Raw genomic sequence first — 19771 nt, 5'->3', positions numbered from 1 at the left:
TAAATCTCATAAACTATTACAAATTCGGAAACCAACTCCTTTGGTCCCTTGAACTTCGGTCTTGGCACACATTTCAAGGCAACACTTTCTTTAATGGATCGCCTTCTCGAGTGGCACCGTCTTCAAGGAACTCCGGAATAAATAAATTACATAATAAATTACATAATTTCCTATTATACATTTGTAATTAAAGTAAAATAAATCTATTAAATTACAAAACGGTGATACGAGATCACAAATAAATTACAACCGAATTGATATTCCCATACATTTCGGGTAATACCAATGAAAACTAAGGCCATATTAAGTAAAATTACATAATTCAAAAAATTACATAAAATTAAAATTATGACAATCATAAATAAAATTCAGCATTATAATATGTATGAACATGCCCAATTTATGCTAAATCGCCTTAAGGAGCCAATATCGTATATTAATCGGTTTTTACGGATTTGCGTGATTTAACCTTTTATAATCACAATAATTACATAAATTCATATTTATGTACAAGTTAATTAACCTAACAAACTTAGGACTCAAAATTAGTCTCCACTAACATATTGACAATAATTAAATTATATTTCTTAATATTGTTCATAAATGGACTCAAAAATACAATATTATGTCATAAACTTCAAATAAATCATAAAAATTTCAAATAAATTTGAAATTTGAAATTTAAACTCATGAACATTCTGAAAAAATACCATGACACTCATAATGTTCAAAAACTTAGGTTAAAAATTTCGAAAATTTATCGAGAAAAACAATGTTGCGGTTTATCAGATTTATCAATAATTACCATAAAAATATGAGAAAAATTATTTTCTTAACTTTTCACTTTTATATCTGAAATATGTGATAAAATGCAACATGTGACTTTTTTTTCTTAGTCATGAAGTATGTTTTAGCAATTTTTACTAATTAAAGTCACTATTTATGTGATTTTTCATCAAAAATTCATAAATCATGCATAAAGACTTCATTATAGCCAAACATTTTACAAACATCTTGTAAAATTGCATGTGACAACATTCTAAATTTCTATGACTAGATTCGAAATATAACTCATATTAACCTATTTTCTCATTTAAATACGATTTTATCTTGAAAAATCCATATTTCGAGTATAACAACTCATATTATTATGAAAATTTACAGGCCACCAGTAGATAATATATATGTGAAAAGATATCCAAAAACAACTAGAAAATCCGAAGTTTAGCTAATTTTCGTCCAAAAATGACATTTTTATCATAAAAAATAACATTTTAATGCCAATAATATATAAAATGAATAATAAAAATCCATAAATAAACCAAAATATCCTAAATACATTTTAGGACCAGAAACTTTAAACATGCAAATTTAGTTTATGGTTTATCTTCATAAAACCAAATTATTTAGTTTTGTATGTTAATCATATAACTCGGAAAAACTATAAACCGATTTGCATGCAAACAACCTAAGGCTCTGATACCACTTGTTAGAAATTATTAATCTCATTAATTTACATATTCATATATGAAACAATTTATTTAGTCATAAAATAAATTTTAGATCTTATGCATGCAAACATAAATAAGATAAGAGAAGAAATCATTGTTCTTACCATATGATTTCGGTTTTATGGGCACCAACAAGATCTCCTTCTTGTTAGTTCTTGAGCTTTCCAATAATGGATGAACATCCATGACTTCAAAATAGAAGTCCTCCAATAAGTAGCACCCAAGACTATCCCGAAATCCCACAAACTAACATGTACTAGATATTTGTAATGTGGTTTACCTTAAAATCAATTACTAATACTCATATACTACTACTAGTATTATTAGTGTTTGATTTGTACAAATTTTATTCATAAAACTTGATTTTATGAAGAACAAGAGAGAGAAGGTTGTTGGGTTTTCATAAAACATGAGAGAATGAATTATGGAGAAAAACTCTCTATCTTTCTCTCCAAAAACCGGTGGGATTAAGTGGTTATGGACCATTTTTCTTTTTCCTTTTTGTCTTTACAAGACAAATTGTGTAAGCCTTTGTCCATAGTCATGTCACTATCAAGTGTCATAGACAAATGAATAAGACAAAACTTCTAAAATCTCCCCACCAATTTCGGTTTTGATGTGTAATATGGAGTCCATTTTATTTTTGTCAATTGTACAATTGTATATCATGTGACATGTGACATGTATTATGTCATGTTTTCATTTAAAATGCATATTTAACAAATTAAATATCATTTACAAATTAAATAAATCACATTTAACAAATTGACTAGTAATTCAAAATTACTTTCTCATAAAATGGCCATTTAAATACTAGTTAGTATAAGTCACAACATCTTGTAATTATAACTAACTTATCATTCTCATCTCGCGTGTTTCGCAAACACCGATTAATTTTAGTAATATAACTTCTTAAATTAATAAATAAAATCTTATTTAATCACATTATAATAAGATGTCATTTTCTCTCTTATGATAATAATTTGTTTAATTTTAAGGAATTAATTAATCTGTATCGACATACAATTGATTTACCTTTTTCAATTAAGGGAATCGTCCTTTAGGTGTGACCTCAAGGGATTAACTGATCACCACCGTCGCACGACAGTAATGTCAAACTCTAGCCAGCCAATCATTACCGATATGTGTGGACCAGTTGACTATATATGTTATGTATCATTCCTTTCGTATTCTTGATATGAGATTTAAATATGTGATCAATATGATCGACAATTGTGATCGCATTATTGTCGGGGACACTTACTCCAACACATAGCCTATGGCTCAAAATAAACACGACCCTCCGCCAAAGAAGTACTCGGCCGATTATGGTGAGATACTCGGTCGAGTATGGACAACTCAGTCGAGTATTACGCACACTCGATCGAGTGTTCCACTCCAGTAGCTAACGTCGAAAACACAGAAAACATACTCGGTCGAGTATGAATGATACTCGGTCGAGTATACCTCGGTCGGTCGAGTACGCTCTATTACTCGGTTGAGTGATCAAAACCAGTAGCTACTGCTACTTATACAACAAACAACACTCGGTCGAGTACCTGGTTACTGAGCCGGGTATCCCCTACTCGGTCGAGTACCCGCCCTGCTCGGCCGTGTCATGACAAAAACGAGCTATAAACTATCGCTATCATACGTAAACATGCTTCTCTATTAAGATAGATACCTTTGCACACCTACCCCTTTAAAAGCCATGTAGTAAACATTTAACATGCTCAACATATTTCATGCTTAAGATCTAACATATTCAAATTCGCAATTCACCTTTCATATACTACCATGTTCCAATTCTTTCATCATTTTATGCAACAACTTCATAAGATTCAAGTTACAAGTACTACACACACATGACTCAAACATACAAAAATTCCCAAGACTTCCCCATGTGACCGGCTTGAGATTGTAAGGGCTACAATGCGACCTCGGGACATCTCCCAAGTCTTTGCGGTAGCTCCAAACAATTCTTCCCTGGTTCATTTTATTTAGATTCCCTATGTTCATTGGGTTCATTAATTTTAGGTTCTATAATCGTCGCTCTGATACCACTTTGTGACACCCCCACATAACAAGGTGCCTTACTAGGACCACCCTAGCATGAGAGACCGTCACCATCTCGGTTGCTCGAGGTTAGTATATCAAAGTTACCAATCCAAAACACAATTATTAAACTATAACTGATTAATGTTTACATGTTCCAAAATCCAAAATCAAAATAAAGGTTACTAATGTTCAACAACTAAAACTGAATGATAAATCTCATGACAGCGGAAGCTAGACTCGAGTTATGACTCCCCATCTCATTCCCATAGCTAGCAAACATCATCACCTATCACAATGTGTTTACCATCCTCGAATGGATCACCACAGATTTTATAAAACAACAACGGGGTCCGTTACTGTACAATCAACATAAGACAAGTACGAAAAGATAAACAACTGATCATCATCCACCTCCAACTCCCAATCACAACATATAACCGACTACACACTAAAGTGTGTAGCCCTGCCAATGGGGTACCACTGCCATACCCACCTAAGCCCCCGCTCATGAACGAGCGATAACCCTGTCTATTAATGTGCACATCCCCTCCTGTGGCGTGTTCCACAGAGGGCAAAACTAAGGCGTGAAGCCACTCCCGCAAGTGACTCCACTCAGCCGAGGATGCACCTCGCGAACATCACCATCAACCATCACAACTCCAACACCGAATTGCAACTCAACAATTAGTAGATAATCACAATATCAATCGTACAACAATCACAATACAATCTTAAATCAATTAACCGTAAACCGAGTAGGGAAACCCTACCTTAGCACAAACTACAATGAGATACACAAGCAAGCTAGAAAGGCTCCTCTACGAATTCTCCACCTAACAACAATCACATAATTCCAATTACCATATGCAAAAACCCCTTTCCCCCAAATCACAAATTAGGGCAAAACCCTAAAAGATAAATCAATAGAACTTATGAAATCAAAGGCTTACCGACACAATCGACGCAACAAAGGATGAACTAGACTCACGAATGATCCGCGCACTTGAGAGAGAGATTTGGAGAGGATTAGAGTTGCATTGTATTGATTAGGTTTTGTAAAAATGATTAGAAACTGTAAAATGCATTTTAAATAACTCTAATCCTTTATAAATCAAACAGCGGAATTAATACCCATCAGACCGGATACTCGGTCGAGTATCCTCGACTCGGTCGAGTATTCCCATACTCGACCGAGTATTCCTGGGCAGTAAACTGTCTAGAAACACACGACACACTTACTCGGCCGAGTAAGCCATATTCAGCCGAGTAAAAGACTTAGAAAACCATGGTATTATAGTTACGTCCTCGTAACCCAGCTTGTACTAGATCCCTAGTGATTCCTTCCCCTTATCACCCTCTCATGTCATTGATAACCAACTCTAACCTCAACACCAACAACCATTCTTATACCCAGGCTTCTCTTTCTCTAACAGTTTCATACCTCTAATCACCCTACACACCACCTAACATATACCACAAAATAATCAGCATAACTACTACTTCAACTCTTCAACATTACCGTATAACCATTTTTTTCCCTATTCACGCACGTATCCCCACAACTACACCCACCACCAAAAAATTATTACACACCCACTAGGTACTCAAATTTCCCTTTTTACCACCGCCAAACTCGTCCATAGTTTAACATGATACTCATTCCCAACACTCCATACTTACTGCCCCTCTCTTGACATCATCAAGGGAGGATAACACATGTTCATGATAGCTACACGATTAAAAAACACACAAAGTACTGTTGGAGCAAATTAAAAAATATCCATGAGTTGCAAGAGAGTTTTAGAACACAACGCTAAAAGATTAAAGGGTAAAAGGATTAAGGGGCATTTTTTAGGCATCATCATGTTGAATTTTGCCACCAAGTCGTTCAAGGAGATCCTTGTTCATGGTTTTGAGATTAGCCACCTCATCCTTGAGTTTCTCGTTGTCACTGATTACTCGATTAACGAGCCTAATAAGCCGATTTAGCTTAGTAATAACCACACCCTGATCAACAATAGACCCAATAGTTGCATCAGTTTTGCCTTGATTCTTCCTCATCAAGTTCCCATTACGAATTTCCATACTCATCCTTGAAAGTAGGCCCAGAGTCATCTCATCACACAATTTTTAAACGACAGGGCTTCCTTTCATCACCAATCCTTGCATCACAAATATAATTGAGAGCCACATGCCATAAGGGACCACAACATTCTTATCAAAGTTGCCTTTTTGAAATTCGGTGGACATCTATTGAATTCGATGAAACATAAGGTAGGGAAGGTTCATTGGGACGTGTTTGACTATGTGATGGTTAAGGAGCATATCAAGGAGAGAAAATCTCCCTCTACTGTTATTACTTGGGACAAGGTTGCGGAACATTAGGTTGAAGATGAACCTAATCGGGGCAGGCAATTCGAGAGCATATATGCTGGTTGGGCCATTGTCATCGTGTGGTCGAATGACTTTCATGACTTAGGTGGAGATAAAATCATCAACCTCACCCCAATCTCTCTTTGGGTTAGTGGTTAAACCAGTTTGGGACACTTCTAAATGGGCAGCAAGTTGATCTACGGTTAAGACAAACAGTTTTTGATTGATGTAAGCCGAGAGGGTTCCTGAAGCAACATCCACTTTGACTGTGGCATAGAATTGAATGATCTTAGACAAATACTTGGGGTTGTACTTGTCCAGGATATTCACCCAACCTTGGGCATACATGGCTTCCTTAAAGAACTTAAAGGCAGGAGAGGAATCAGACCTTGTTTTCTTGTACCGCCTGCCACTATGAAAGCAATAAGAAAGCATATCGTGACATATCTTGAGAGTATCATCTGGAAGATCAATTGAGTTAATATGATTAAGCACATAATTCTTGAATGATTCTCCATATGGTGTTGTAACACCCCGGCCCAAACCGGGTCGGGAGCGGTTACTTATGATAGCTCACCAAGCTGTGTACATGGCCCACAGATCAACACGGGTCCTTTATAGCGCATTTTGTCCTCACTCATGCGCATCCCGGAAACCTTCCCAGGAGGTCACCCATCCTAAGACTACTCCCAGCCAACCACGCTTAACTTTGGAGTTCTTTCGCATGGATGACCATAAAAGAAAGTGCACTTTGTTGATATGAGTAGTACTTCCAATCCCTTGAAGTACTAGTCATTTAAGCCTATCACTGGACCTCTTCAATTACCGTGGAGTGTTACAGTCACCCCCACTTGAAGAACGCAACGTCCTCGTTGCGCCTGGGAGCATAACCGTTAACCCAGAATCCTCCCCCGCTAGGTGTGTGATCACAATGGAGCGTATATCCACTGCCTCTAGGAGCGTATAACAACTGCCTCCGATCACCACATGGTCGCAGGGTTGCTCTGATACCACTTGTAACACCCCGGCCCAAACCGGGTCGGGAGCGGTTACTTATGATAGCTCACCAGGCTGTGTACATGGCCCACATATCAACACGGGTCCTTTATAGCGCATTTTGTCCTCACTCATACGCATCCCGAAAACCTTCCCAGGAGGTCACCCATCCTAAGACTACTCCCAGCCAAGTACGCTTAACTTTGGAGTTCTTTCGCATGGATGACCATAAAAGAAAGTGCACTTTGTTGATATGAGTAGTACTTCCAATCCCTTTAAGCACTAGTCATTTAAGCCTATCACTGGACCTCTTCAATTACCGTGGGGTGTTACAGGTGTCACAATCAGGTATATGCAGGGAAATGTTGAGAGGTACTTTCTCCTCAATTATCTCATTCTCATCAGCCACTTCCTCCACTAAGGTGGTTGGTCTTTTAGGGTATCGTTGTTTTCTTGGGGCTGTTGAACCCGAGCCCTTTCTCCTTTTTGCGCTGGTCTTGGGCTTGGGAGGAGATGCATCTAGGGTTACATCATCATCACCAAATAGTTCAACATTTCCTCTTGGATCTAGTTCATGACGGTTTTTGAGAGAATAATGGGTCAAGCCCATCATCTAACACCTTATCGTCATTACCTTGGTCATCACCATCTTCAATGTCTATGGAGATTTCAACATGCAAGTCCATTGTTGCATCACTTTTCGGAGGTTCATCCACAACCTGGTTCGGATCTTCAGTTTTGGGTTCCTCTTCCATCCTTACATCCTTTCCTCGAACATCAACCCCACTTTCCTTGGCTTTTTGAGTTTTTGTCTCCTTCACAAGTTCACCATCACCGTCATCTTCCTCATTTTCTTTTTCATTTGTTCTTTCCACATTCTTTTCTTTTTTCACTCGATTTTTCCTCTTTTTCTTTTTCACTCAATTTTTCTTCTTTTTCTTTCTCATCAAATTTTCCCTCATTCTCAGTTTCCTTTTCATCAGATTCCCCCTCTTTTTCCTTTTTCTTTTCACCAATATCACCTTCTTCCTCTCCTATTTTTCTCTTGATTTTTCAATCCCCTTCTCCTTTTCAATGTCACCCACTTTATTAATTTGCATGTTAGTGGTTTCTTCTTCATCATTATCAATGTCGACTTTCGGGTCCAATCTTAGAGAGATTGGTGGTCTTATACCTCGACCACCTCTGCCACGGTCATCGCCCTTTTTAGCAGCGGTTTTCTTTCGTGCAACAGTAGGTTTCGCAGTGACAAGGATGGTCTTTTCAGTGTTTGCGGCGGATTTGGAAGCCATATTTCATTTTGTTATGTAGTTTGGATTTAAAGTATTTCTTAGATTAAGAACTTCTTTTCTATATTGTGGTTTGGGAGGCATTTTTAAGTTTTAAAGGGGGGTTTGATTTTGACGGTTTTGAAATTTGAGAGGAAGTTGAGAGGGGTTATTTTTGTTTTAATGGATAATAGGGAGTTGGGTAGTTTTTACATGGTGATTAAAGGCTAGGTAGGTTGTGTTAATGAGTGAAGTGAGATTAATGAGGGTGGTTGAGTGTAGAACGGTAAAGGAGAGTGATGGTGTAAGATGGATCAGGTTGATGTGACATAAAGTATTGAGTGGCTCAATGTATATAAACTCAAATGCAAACATGTTGTTAATTAAAATGCTCGGTCCATTTTGCATGTAACAAATCATGTATTTTGCTAATCTAATCAACATGTTAATTGAACCTCTAATCAATCATTGAGGAAACTAATCTAATTTGTGTTACATGTCACCTAATAAACCAATTTCCAACCGAAGTTTTACGAATTATTCTCTTTCTAACGGTTTTGAAAAAATGTTCGCAATTTGATTTTCGGTTCTACAAAAGCTTAGACATATGTTACCTTTCTGAACTTGATCATGTAAAAAATGATGCCTTATGTCGATGTGTTTAGTAAGTGAATGTTGTATTGTATTATTCGATATATTAATTGCACTAGTATTATAAAAAAATATAGGAGTGGTTTCGAATGTAATATCTAAATCATGCAATTGTTGATGTACCCAAAAAATTTGTGCACAACAAAGAGCGACACTTACATACTTACTTTCGGCTGTGGGTAAGGCAACGGTATTTTGCTTCTTGGATGCCCATGAAATGAGACACGGTCCCTAGAACGTAGCAATACCCGAAGTACTTTTTCTATCCAACGAACTACCGGCATAATCCGCATCGGAAATCCTACAAGATCAAGTTCATAGTGAGTTGGGTACCAAAGATATAAGCCTTGTGTACTAATCAAATACCTAAAAATCCATTTAACGGCTTTTAAATGTGATTCCTTAGGATTTGATTGGAAACGGGCACACACACACACTAAATTGTATGTTGTGTCGACTAGCGGTCAAATAGAGTAATGAGTCGATCATACCTCGATATAACTTCTCACTAATACTCTTACCATTTTTATCCTTATCGAGCTTTATTTTGGAGACCATTGATGTAGGCATAGGGTTAGAATTAGTCAACCCGAATTTATTTAGCATTTCCTTTATGTACTTTTGTTGATGAATTATTGATCCTTTTTCGCTTTGTTTGATTTGAAGACCAAGGAAAAATCCAAGTTCTCCAATCATACACATTTCAAACTTGGAAGTCATTAAATCAGAAAAGTACTTATAAAGGACATTGTTAGTTGCTCCAAATATAATGTCATCAACATATACTTGCACAAGCAACAGTTCCTCATCTTGTGACTTTATAAACAATGTTTTATCAACCAAACCGTGTTAGAAACCGTTTTCCAACAGAAACTTTGAGAGCCTATCATACCAGGCCCTAGGATCCTGTTTTAAACCATAAAGTGCTTTGTCAAGTTTGAAAACATGGTTAGGGAGCTCATTGTTTATAAAGCCCGGTGGTTGTTCTACAAAAACTTCTTCTTCAAGGTAACCATTTAGAAATGCGGTTTTAACATCCATTTGAAAAAGTTTTATGCCTTAGTAAGACGGAAAAGCTACAAGAATTCATATGGCCTCAAGCCTAGATACCGGTGCAAAGGTTTCATCATGACCGATTCCCTCTTGTTGGTTAAAACGTTGCACCACTAGTCTAGCTTTGTTCCTTACTATTTCTCCAACATCATCAAGCTTATTGCGAAAGACCCACCGCATACCAATTAAAATAGGTTGGGACGGCCTAGGGACAAGGTGTCATACCTTGTTTCTTTCAAATTGCTCCAATTCCTCTTGCATGGCTGTCACCAAGTATTCATCAGTGAGGGCTACTGTGACATGGTTAGGTTCAATTTAAGAGAGAAATGCATCAAATGCATAGAAATTTTGGAGTGATGATTTGGTCTTTATTCTAGAACTTAGGTCAATAGTTAGGTTTGATAGAGGATGAGAACTTTGGTGTTTCCATTTTTTAGAGACAAGCGAGTTTGAGGCGTCGTTTTATTCTTTTGTCATAGTGTATGTCACTATTGCATTAAGCTTATTTGGTGGGGGTGATTGTGGTTCATTTACAGTTTGATAGGCTGTTCTCCAACATCCACATTCCCCAAGTTTATTATAAGTTAACTTAACAAAAGAAAAGATACAGGAAGCTCTAACTTCTCTCTAGAAAATTAGGGTTTTACCTTGCATAAATGGTAAGGAAAATCACAAAAAAATCCCATTCTAAGATTAAATCTCGATCAAAAGCAAATATTAGACTTTCTTTTACAAATTGTAAGGATCTTAACTTGGACATGGATAATCCGGAGTCGTTTCAAGGGTGTGTTAGAATTCCGCAATCTGCAGAAGCACTAAAGACTAGGGAAGTTAGTGAAATTGTGGGGATTCCGGTACTCAAGTTGGAAGCAATAGTGGAAGATGATGTTAGCGTTCATTCAGAACATGAGGATGATGACCAGAACTGGACCAAGGTTACAGGTAAAAGATCTGCTTGTCCTAAATCTACTACTTCTGAACCTTGTTTAATTCGGCTTACGGTTGAGGATGTAGCTTTGGAGTTAGAATTTTGGGAAACAGCAGTTGTATGCTATGTTCTAGGGAGTAATCCACCGTAAGAGTTGTCGTCGGGTTTTGTTTAGCGTCTATGAGGTGTCTTCAAATATGATAAGTTGTCTTTTTTACCCAATGGAGTCTTATTAGTCCGTTTTCCTACCAAATAATGTCAGAACCTGGTATTGCAATAGGGGTTCCCAATGTATGACAATAAGCCAATGATTGTCAAACCTTGGACATAATCTTGTAGCCCGATGAAGGAGAGAGTTCAACATATCCCTATTTGGCTTCGTCTTTGTGGTTTGCCCATTAAGTTGTGGAGTACGACTAGTTTGGAGAAAATTTCTGGTCTTATCGGAAAATTTATGAGGAGGGGTGGTGATACTGAGGACAAGACCAGATTGGGATATGCAAGACTTCTGGTTAAAGTGGAAATAGGACAGGAGTTCCCTGAAAAACTGCATTTTGAGGATGAAAAGGGGGAAGAGGTTATTGTCTTGGTTGAATATGAATGGAAACCTACTGTGTGTAAAAGTTGTTGATGAGTCATAATTATATACATATTTGTGCATCCCCTTAATTGTTTTTTATACGGTTTTCGTGCTAGATTATATCATTTACATGCCTTTTATGTTAGAATGTCGATACTTCCATTTTTTGATGTTTAATACAAGAATGCTGTATTTGAGGAGCAAAGGAATGAAATGGACATCGCGGAGTAGGCATGAAGGAACACACGAAGCATGGCACAGAAGTCCATAAGGATGAAGGAAGAGAAGTTAAGAAGAAAACAAGAAGAAAGGAGCTGAAAAGGGGTGGTTCCTCGATCAACTGCAACCAGGCTCGATCGAGGAACCTGTGTACTCGATCGAGTAAGAGCAGGCTCGATCGAGGAACCAATTTGTTATATATTCTCTGCAAATTTTCTTAAGTCGGTTATGATTTACTATAAATACCTAAACACGTACCCTAGATTATTTACGTCTTATTTTTCGTAGGTTTAGTATAGCTACTCTACAAAACTCTTTCAAATACTTTTAGTTTAGTTTAGTTCATTATTATTGTTCATATCTAAGCTTGTTCTTCATTACTACGGTATTACTATTAATCTTTCCTCAATTATTGTTTAATTCATTATTCATCTTTATTATTCTTCATCATGTTCTTAATTATGCTTTCTTATATCGTTATTGTTGTTATTATTAATAGTATGAGTAGTTAAATCCATTATGTAGGGTGAAAGTGGATCTAGGTGGTTAGAAAAGGGTTAACTTATGAATTGATAGTTAAATTGCTTTCTATTGTTATTCAATTATTGTTTTACTTCTAATTAGTTGATTACTGATCAGAGTTAATTAATAAGTCTTGCATAAACTAGGCTTTTCACCGATCGGGTTAAGACTAGTATAGGCCACGATAATTGAATTAGACCGACTTAATTATAGCGATTGCATGTTAAGTTAGATCTAAAAAGGAATGTTGAATCGACCGATCGTATAACTTTAAATAATATAAATTGCTCAATCAATGAATTAAACCTTACCCTTTGATGACTACCTAGTGAACCTAAATCCCTAGACTCTTTAATACTATTGTTATTCATCTTTTAATTACTTGCTATTAGTTGTTAGATATCAAATCAACAAACCCCCAAAATTGGTTACTTTAAGACAAACTTAGATATAAACAAACTAGATAAATTAACTAGCCTCCATGTGGATTCGACCCTGACTTACCGCTAGCTATCTTGTTAGTAGTAGTTTAGGATTTATTTTGACTAAGGCAAACGACTGAAAACAACCTTGTCAAATTTGGCGTCGTTGCCGGTGAGGCAACAATTTTCTGTTTGTTTTTAATTTAGTTTATCTTTTGTTTCAGTTGAGACAGTTTTATCTTTTCTTGGTGTTTTTGTTTATACCCAGGTCTAATAGGTTAGAGATTCTACCTTTTGATCCCGAGCCAAAAAAGACTTTTCGCTACAGACGAATATTTCAAAGAGAAGTAAGTCAAGTGGAAGACTTGAGTACATTTGACTACGAGTGGTATACTTTTGCGGAAGATTTATCCTTAGAAGAGGATACTCTTATTTTTGCACCTGTGACTTGTACAACACCAAAGATGCTGACATTAGCAAGTCACTCGGAACCCACGGTCGCTTCTATTCCTAAAGGCTTCAAGATCCCTACCACTGACAAATGGACTTTTGAGATCAAGCCTTCTTACATAAGCTTGGTAGAGAGGAATTTGTTTGGAGGAAAAGCAGGAGAGGACACCGCAAAGCATATGGAGAAGTTTGTTACTTATTGCTATTGTATTCCTTTGACAGCTAGGGAGACTCAAGATTAGGTGAAACAAACTCTCTTTCCTTTCTCTTTGAGAGATGATGCAGCTGAGTGGTTAAGGGACTTGGACATGGAAACCGACGCAGTTACTGACTGGACTTCTCTAGCTCTTGCATTCTACAAGAGGTATTTTCCACCACAGAAAACTAATGCTCTTAGAAGTTAAATTACAAGTTTTAAACAAGGTCCCACTGAATATTTTAATGAAGCTTGGATACGGTTCAAAAGACTAGTTCGGTCTGTCCCTCACCATGGATTTGAGATTTGGTTCCTTTGCAACCAGTTTTACAACGGGTTGTATGATTATCATAGAGCCTTACTTGATTCAGCTGCTAATGGGAGATTCCAAGATAACACTACTAACGGTAATGCTTGGAAGTTAATTGATCAAATAGCTACTCACACAGCTGAGTATGGTAACCCAGAGGAAGTGGGTCAGATAATGCTATTGCAGCGCAGCTGGAGGCCCTCACGGCTCAAATAGCCGAATTAAAGACTACTCAATCTTTGGTTAATAAGCAGGAAATGGTTCACATGGTTCAACAAGAAGTGTCCTGCGAAAGATGTGGGATAGATGGCCACACTGCGGCTAAATGTATGAGTACCATTAAGCAAGTTCATGCCTTCCAGTCTTTCAAGCAAGGTACGCCATATTCTAATTTCTTCCCTGAAAGGAGTCAGAATGCTTATGCTCAAGCTCCTCAACAAGGTACTTATATTATTCCTCCAAATCGTGGTAACCAACTACAAGGAGGTTATCAAAGGCTAAATCAAAGAGGTTTTCAATAAATGCAACCTCCTCCTCAATCTCCAAGTAATGAGATGTCGGAGTTAAAGGCTCTATTGCAACAAACTTTAATGATTCAACAAAAGCAAACGGCTCAAATTTTCGAACTCATGGCTTACAATAAGATGTTGGATACTCAAGTTGCTCAAATGGCAACTCAAAATCCCTCAAAATAGTCCGGTCTTCCTCTACAAGGTAAACAAGCTCATGAGCAAGTTAATGCTATTTCTTTGAGGAGCATTACTTCTTATCATGGTCCGGACTTGCCCATTAATGAAGATAAAGTTCCCTACATGCATCCTAAGGGATTGGAAAATTTGGATCTAAGTGACGATGAAAAAGAAATTGACGAAAGTGAATCACGGAAGATGAAGAAAAGCGAGAAAAGCAAAAAAGAGAGGACTGATGTGGTGACTCAATTGAGTAGGACGAGGCTCGATCGAGGAACCAAGCCACTCGATCGAGTACACCTTGGGCTCGATCAAGGAACCTCCTCTGATAGTGGTTTTTCGCATGTTTCAGCTACGACATTGGATAAAAATACGTTCCTCGATCGAGTGACTACTAGGCTAGACCGAGGCACTCCTGTAACTGACGTTAATACTTCCAAACCGTCTCCTAATGCAAAAAAATCCGAGCCAATCAAAATTCAACTATCTTTTCCTCAAAGATTACAGAAATCCAAACTTGAGTAACAGTTTGGAAGGTTTATGGAGGTAGTGAAGAATCTTCAAGTGATGGTACCATTTACTGATTTGGTAACTCAAGTGCCGACGTATGCTAAATTTTTGAGAGAGATCTTATCAAATAAGAGGTCTTTTGGTGAAGTCGAGACAGTAGCATTTACTCATGAATGTCATGCCGCATTAAAAGCTAACTCACCACTAAAGCTTAAGGATCCAGGGAGTTTTTCTATTCCTTGTCATATTGGTAGTGTAGCTATTGATAGAGCCCTTTGTGATTTAGGGGCTAGTGTTAGTGTCATGCCATATTCAATATATAGAAACTTAAATATGGGTCAACTCTGTATCACTAATATCACCTTACAAATGGCCGACAGATCTTTAAAGAAGCCTATGGGTGTCTTAGAGGATGTGCCCGTTAGAGTAGGGAAGTATTTCATTCCAGTTGACTTTATCGTTATGGATATGGCTGAGGACTCTCAAGTACCCATCATTCTTGGTAGACCATTCCTTCACACTGCAGGAGCACTCATAGATGTTAGGGATGGTAGTTTGACACTGAGAGTTGGGGATGACACTATTAGATTTGTTCTTGATAATGCTTTAAAACGTCTTCTTCCAATAGCTCCTTGTTATATGCTTTATGTTATTGATCCTACTTCTGATGATTCCCTTGCTTTGTGTTTTAACAGGAATCTCTATGACACCCCTGCTGCTGCGTCATATCCATGGAGCAAGGAAGTGGATAAAATTGAGAAGCTGATTTATGGAGATGATCCTCCTCCTAAGATGGTTTACAGCTGTGATGAGAGTGCTGACATAGAAGCCGAGTTGGATGCTTTGGAAGCTGAGATTTTCAGAGAGGAGCCAGTTAAAGTTTTTGATGAAGCTCCTTTGATGGATAAAGTGCCCTATCTCTTACCAAGTGTAGATGGCATGAAAAGCGATGAACATACTTGCTCATATTTCATATTAGATTTTAAGTTTGATGAGCCAAAACTTTATTCATTGCTTTTGTTCTTTACTTGGACTATTTATTGGTGCTATTTATGCTTGTGTGTAGCACATGCGCTACTTTTTGATTTACTGTTACGAGCTTTAACTTTATTGATTATGATTTGTGTGCGCATTTATTTTAAACACAGAAATTTGCTCGACAAGAAGGTTCCTCGATCGAGTGTCATGGGGCTCGATCGAGTAACCACGTTTTTGGGTGTATTTTGTAGCCTGACGATGATAGGAATTGCGCGGTTGATTATTTTCCCCTGTTTTGCAGCTGGTTTGGGGGAATTTACATGCTCTTACCCGGTATTCTCTTCCCTTGTACCTTCTTTTATTGTATTATTTCTTGTTCTTTCCCTATTGCCTTTGTTAGTAGTGTCCTTTAGGTTGCTAGATTTGTGTGTGATTGATGTGCTATAGGCGTCACATTGAGGACACTGTGACATTTAGGTTTGGGGGAGGAGTTTATTTATGTTGTGTGCATTTATATAAAAAAAAAGCCAAAAAAAAAATTGAAAAATATATAAAATACAAAAACATGTTTTTTTCCTCTGTTTTAGGTCGAGTCTTGGTGAATTTAAATAAAAATGATGTTAAATTGCATTTTTTTTGCATTTGAATCCCATATAGTTGTCCATGTACTTTGTTTTGACCCGTTATCATGGAAACAAAGCTCATAATTCAAGTCTCAACCGTATTGACATGCCTTATATTGATTAGATTTGACACAATTATGTTGATAAACTACTTAAATTCTGAGGTCTATAGAGCTTTCTAGGTCAGGAACATCAATAAACAGGTCTCATTTGTCAATTAGGCTTGAGTGTGTTTTCTCCTTGTAGAATATGTAATATCAAACTGCATAAGTGTGACATTGATTTCTTGATACTTTTGTTGCTTTCATTTGACTACGTACATGTGGATATGCGGTTCTTACCGTTCAAAGAAGCCATACATTACCTTGTTTTGTTAGCCCGTTTGACCCTTGTAGCCATTTCATATCCTATTTCATAGCTATAATCTAGAATTTACCTACCTTATCGGGACAGTCGCAGTTGCTTATTTTTCATGTCTATTTTACTACTATGGTTGGGTTTGGGACTATTATTGTCAATTGTGGGTGTAGTAGAATTATTTAGCAATTGTGTTGTATCCTTGCGTTGGAAAAAGAAAAATTTGAAGCAAAAGAAAAAGAAAAGAAAAAAAAAGAAATAAAAAAGAAAAAAAAGAAAAAATCGAAAAAAAAGAAAGAGAATTGAAAGAAGAAAAGAAAAGAAAGAGATTGCTTCATTTAGTTTTGTCAAGGATCAAAATGATGGTTGTAGAGTCTAATGCATTTTTGGAGAGTAGTTTGTTAACTCTCATAGGTTGTAAAGTTAGAGATCATTTCTCTAAGTTGGGTTTATTTGTTATTTTAAGATTTGGTTTTGGTTTAGCACTGCGATTATCGTCTTAGCTCCACATAACCATAACGTGCTTTGGCACAAACCATTTCTATAACTTTAACCCATTTGCCACCCTTATTGTCCTAGATACATGTACTTTTGTCTACATATGGTGATTGCATATTAGTTGGGGAGATCTCTATCACATTAGATTGCATGCATGTTTCATAAGTCGAGTGAGTGTTTCTACTTCTTTATATCTTCACACATAACTCACCCTTACAATACTTATGAGTTCATGAGTGAATCCGTAAGAATCCGACTAATTTGTCTTGCAAGATCGAAAGGTATTTGGCATTTGTCTATAGTATGGTGACTTGATACTTGAGCCGCGTTTTCTATTTCCCGTACCTTTGAATTTGTTTTATTGGTACACTTTGGTCATTGCTTTGTTACAGATATGGACAGCTTGGGATTTGTATGCATTAAACATTAGCTCTGAGTTGTTTATTCACCATTTGTATGATTGCCTTTTGTAATTGTGTGATGCTTTGCTTGAGGACAAGCAAAGAGATGGGTTGGGGGAGTTTGATGAGTCATAATTATATACATATTTATGCCTCCCCTTAATTGTTTTTTATACGGTTTTCGTGTTAGATTATAACATTTACATGCCTTTTATGTTAGAATGTCGATATTTTCGCTTTTTTATGTTTAATGCAGGAATGATGCATTTGAGGAACAAAAGAATGAAATGGGCATCGCGAAGTAGGCATGAAGGAACACACGAAGCACGACACGGAAATCCATAAGAATGAAGGAATAGAAGTTAAAAAGAAAACACGAAGAAAGGAGCTGAAAAGGGGTGGTTCCTCGATCAACTACAGCCAGGCTCGATCGAGGAACCCGTGTACTCGATCGAGTAAGAGCAGGCTCAATCGAGGAACCAATTTTTTATATATTCTCCGCAAATTTCCATAAGTCGGTTATAATTTACTATAAATACCTAAACTCGTACCCTAGATTATTTACGTTTTATTTTCCGTAGGTTTAGTATAGCTACTCTACAAAACTCTTTCAAATACTTTTAGTTTATTTTAGTTTCATTATTATTGTTCGGATCTATGCTTGTTCTTCATTACTACGGTATTAATATTAATCTTTCCTGAATTATTATTTAATTCATTATTCATCTTTATTATTGTTCATCATGTTCTTAATTATGCTTTCTTATATCGTTATTGTTGTTATTATTATTAGTATGAGTAGCTAAATCCATTATCTAGGGTGAAAGTGGATCTAGGTGGTTAGAAAAGGGTTAACTTATGAATTGATTGTTAAATTGCTTTCTATTGTTGTTCAATTATTGTTCTACTTCTAATTAGTTGATTACTGATTAGAGTTAATTAATTAGTCTTGCACAAACTAGGCTTTTCACCGATCGGGTTAAGACTAGTATAGGCCACAATAATTGAATTAGACCGACTTAATTATAGCGATTGCATGTTAAGTTAGATCTAAAAAGGAATGTTGAATCGACCAATCATATGACTTTCAACAATATAAATTGCTCAGTCAATGAATTAAATCTTACCCTTTGATGACTACCTAGTGAACCGGAATCCCTAGACTCTTTAATACTAGGGTTATTTAACAGGAATACTCCAAACTATGGGTCACCTTCCCAAAATACTCCGCACTTTAATTTAACTTACAATAAACCAAACTATTGACCGTATCATCTCGTATCATACTCGAGACGTTTTTAACCTGTAAAATCAGGTCAAAAGTTAGAGTGAATCTCATCACCACCAGTGCACCACTACACCACCCTCTCAACTTCAGCCTTCTCTCATTTACACCATTTTCAATCACACTTAACCACCGTGGCCACCACCATCCCGTCGTCATCTTCTGCCCACACTCCTCTCTCGGATCACCACAAGAGCAGCCTCTGCACCTGAGTCACTCCCTCAACCGAACCACCATAACCCCCCCGTGAACACTAATATCAACCCCAGCGGCACCAAACTCTTCCCAGAACCGCCCCCAATTGATGTCATTTTCCAGTGGAACCCAGGCTCGGCTTCTCCACTGTTTCAATTGATGTTCAGAAACCCTAGATCCCTAAATCAATTTGGCCATAAATATTAATTGAGTGTATCAGGGGTTGGGCCTTCCTTCTCTCATTGTGGGCTGACGTCAACCTTTCCTTTTGAATCGAACAAAGACTCTGTTGCTGCTTAAGGACTGTTGCTGATTAAGGACTTCTAAAAGTGACAGCAAGTGGTTGCTTTCTTTAAAGCTTGTTCAAAATCATGCTCATACGAAAAAGCTGGCTTTTATGATAATGATGTGATGAAAGTCCAAGGTTTAGGCAGGCCATGTTTTGAGGTGGTCGTTGTGATGGTACTGCGTTGGGATTAGGTGGCCCGTGAGTTGCGGGTAGGTGGTCGTTATTGGTGGATGGAGACGGTTGTGGTGGGTGTTGGTTATGTGGAGAGTCTAGTGATGATAAGAGTAGGGTGGGTGGGTTTGTAAGGGAAATGAGAGGGAATCTACTTGCTAAACAGGTAGCCGGTTACATAGTGTAATTTGAGAAGGGGGTGTTGATAGTTTGATTTATTGTGAGTTAAATTAAAGTT

At 37.1% G+C, this 19771-nt stretch overlaps 1 non-coding gene across 1 annotated transcript; it reads right to left on the bottom strand.

The window, feature by feature from the left end:
* Window positions 1-13420: 13420 nt before the first annotated feature.
* On the bottom strand, window positions 13421-13527 carry LOC141636376 (small nucleolar RNA R71). The gene has a single exon (XR_012540993.1). It is a non-coding gene; the product is annotated as a small nucleolar RNA R71 (small nucleolar RNA).
* Window positions 13528-19771: the final 6244 nt, after the last annotated feature.

This window comes from Silene latifolia, chromosome Y, assembly GCF_048544455.1.
Source record: "Silene latifolia isolate original U9 population chromosome Y, ASM4854445v1, whole genome shotgun sequence".
In the NCBI taxonomy this organism is placed as follows: domain Eukaryota; kingdom Viridiplantae; phylum Streptophyta; class Magnoliopsida; order Caryophyllales; family Caryophyllaceae; genus Silene; species Silene latifolia.
Note: the sequence above shows the minus strand (reverse complement) of the source record. Positions and strands in the feature narration are given on the sequence as shown.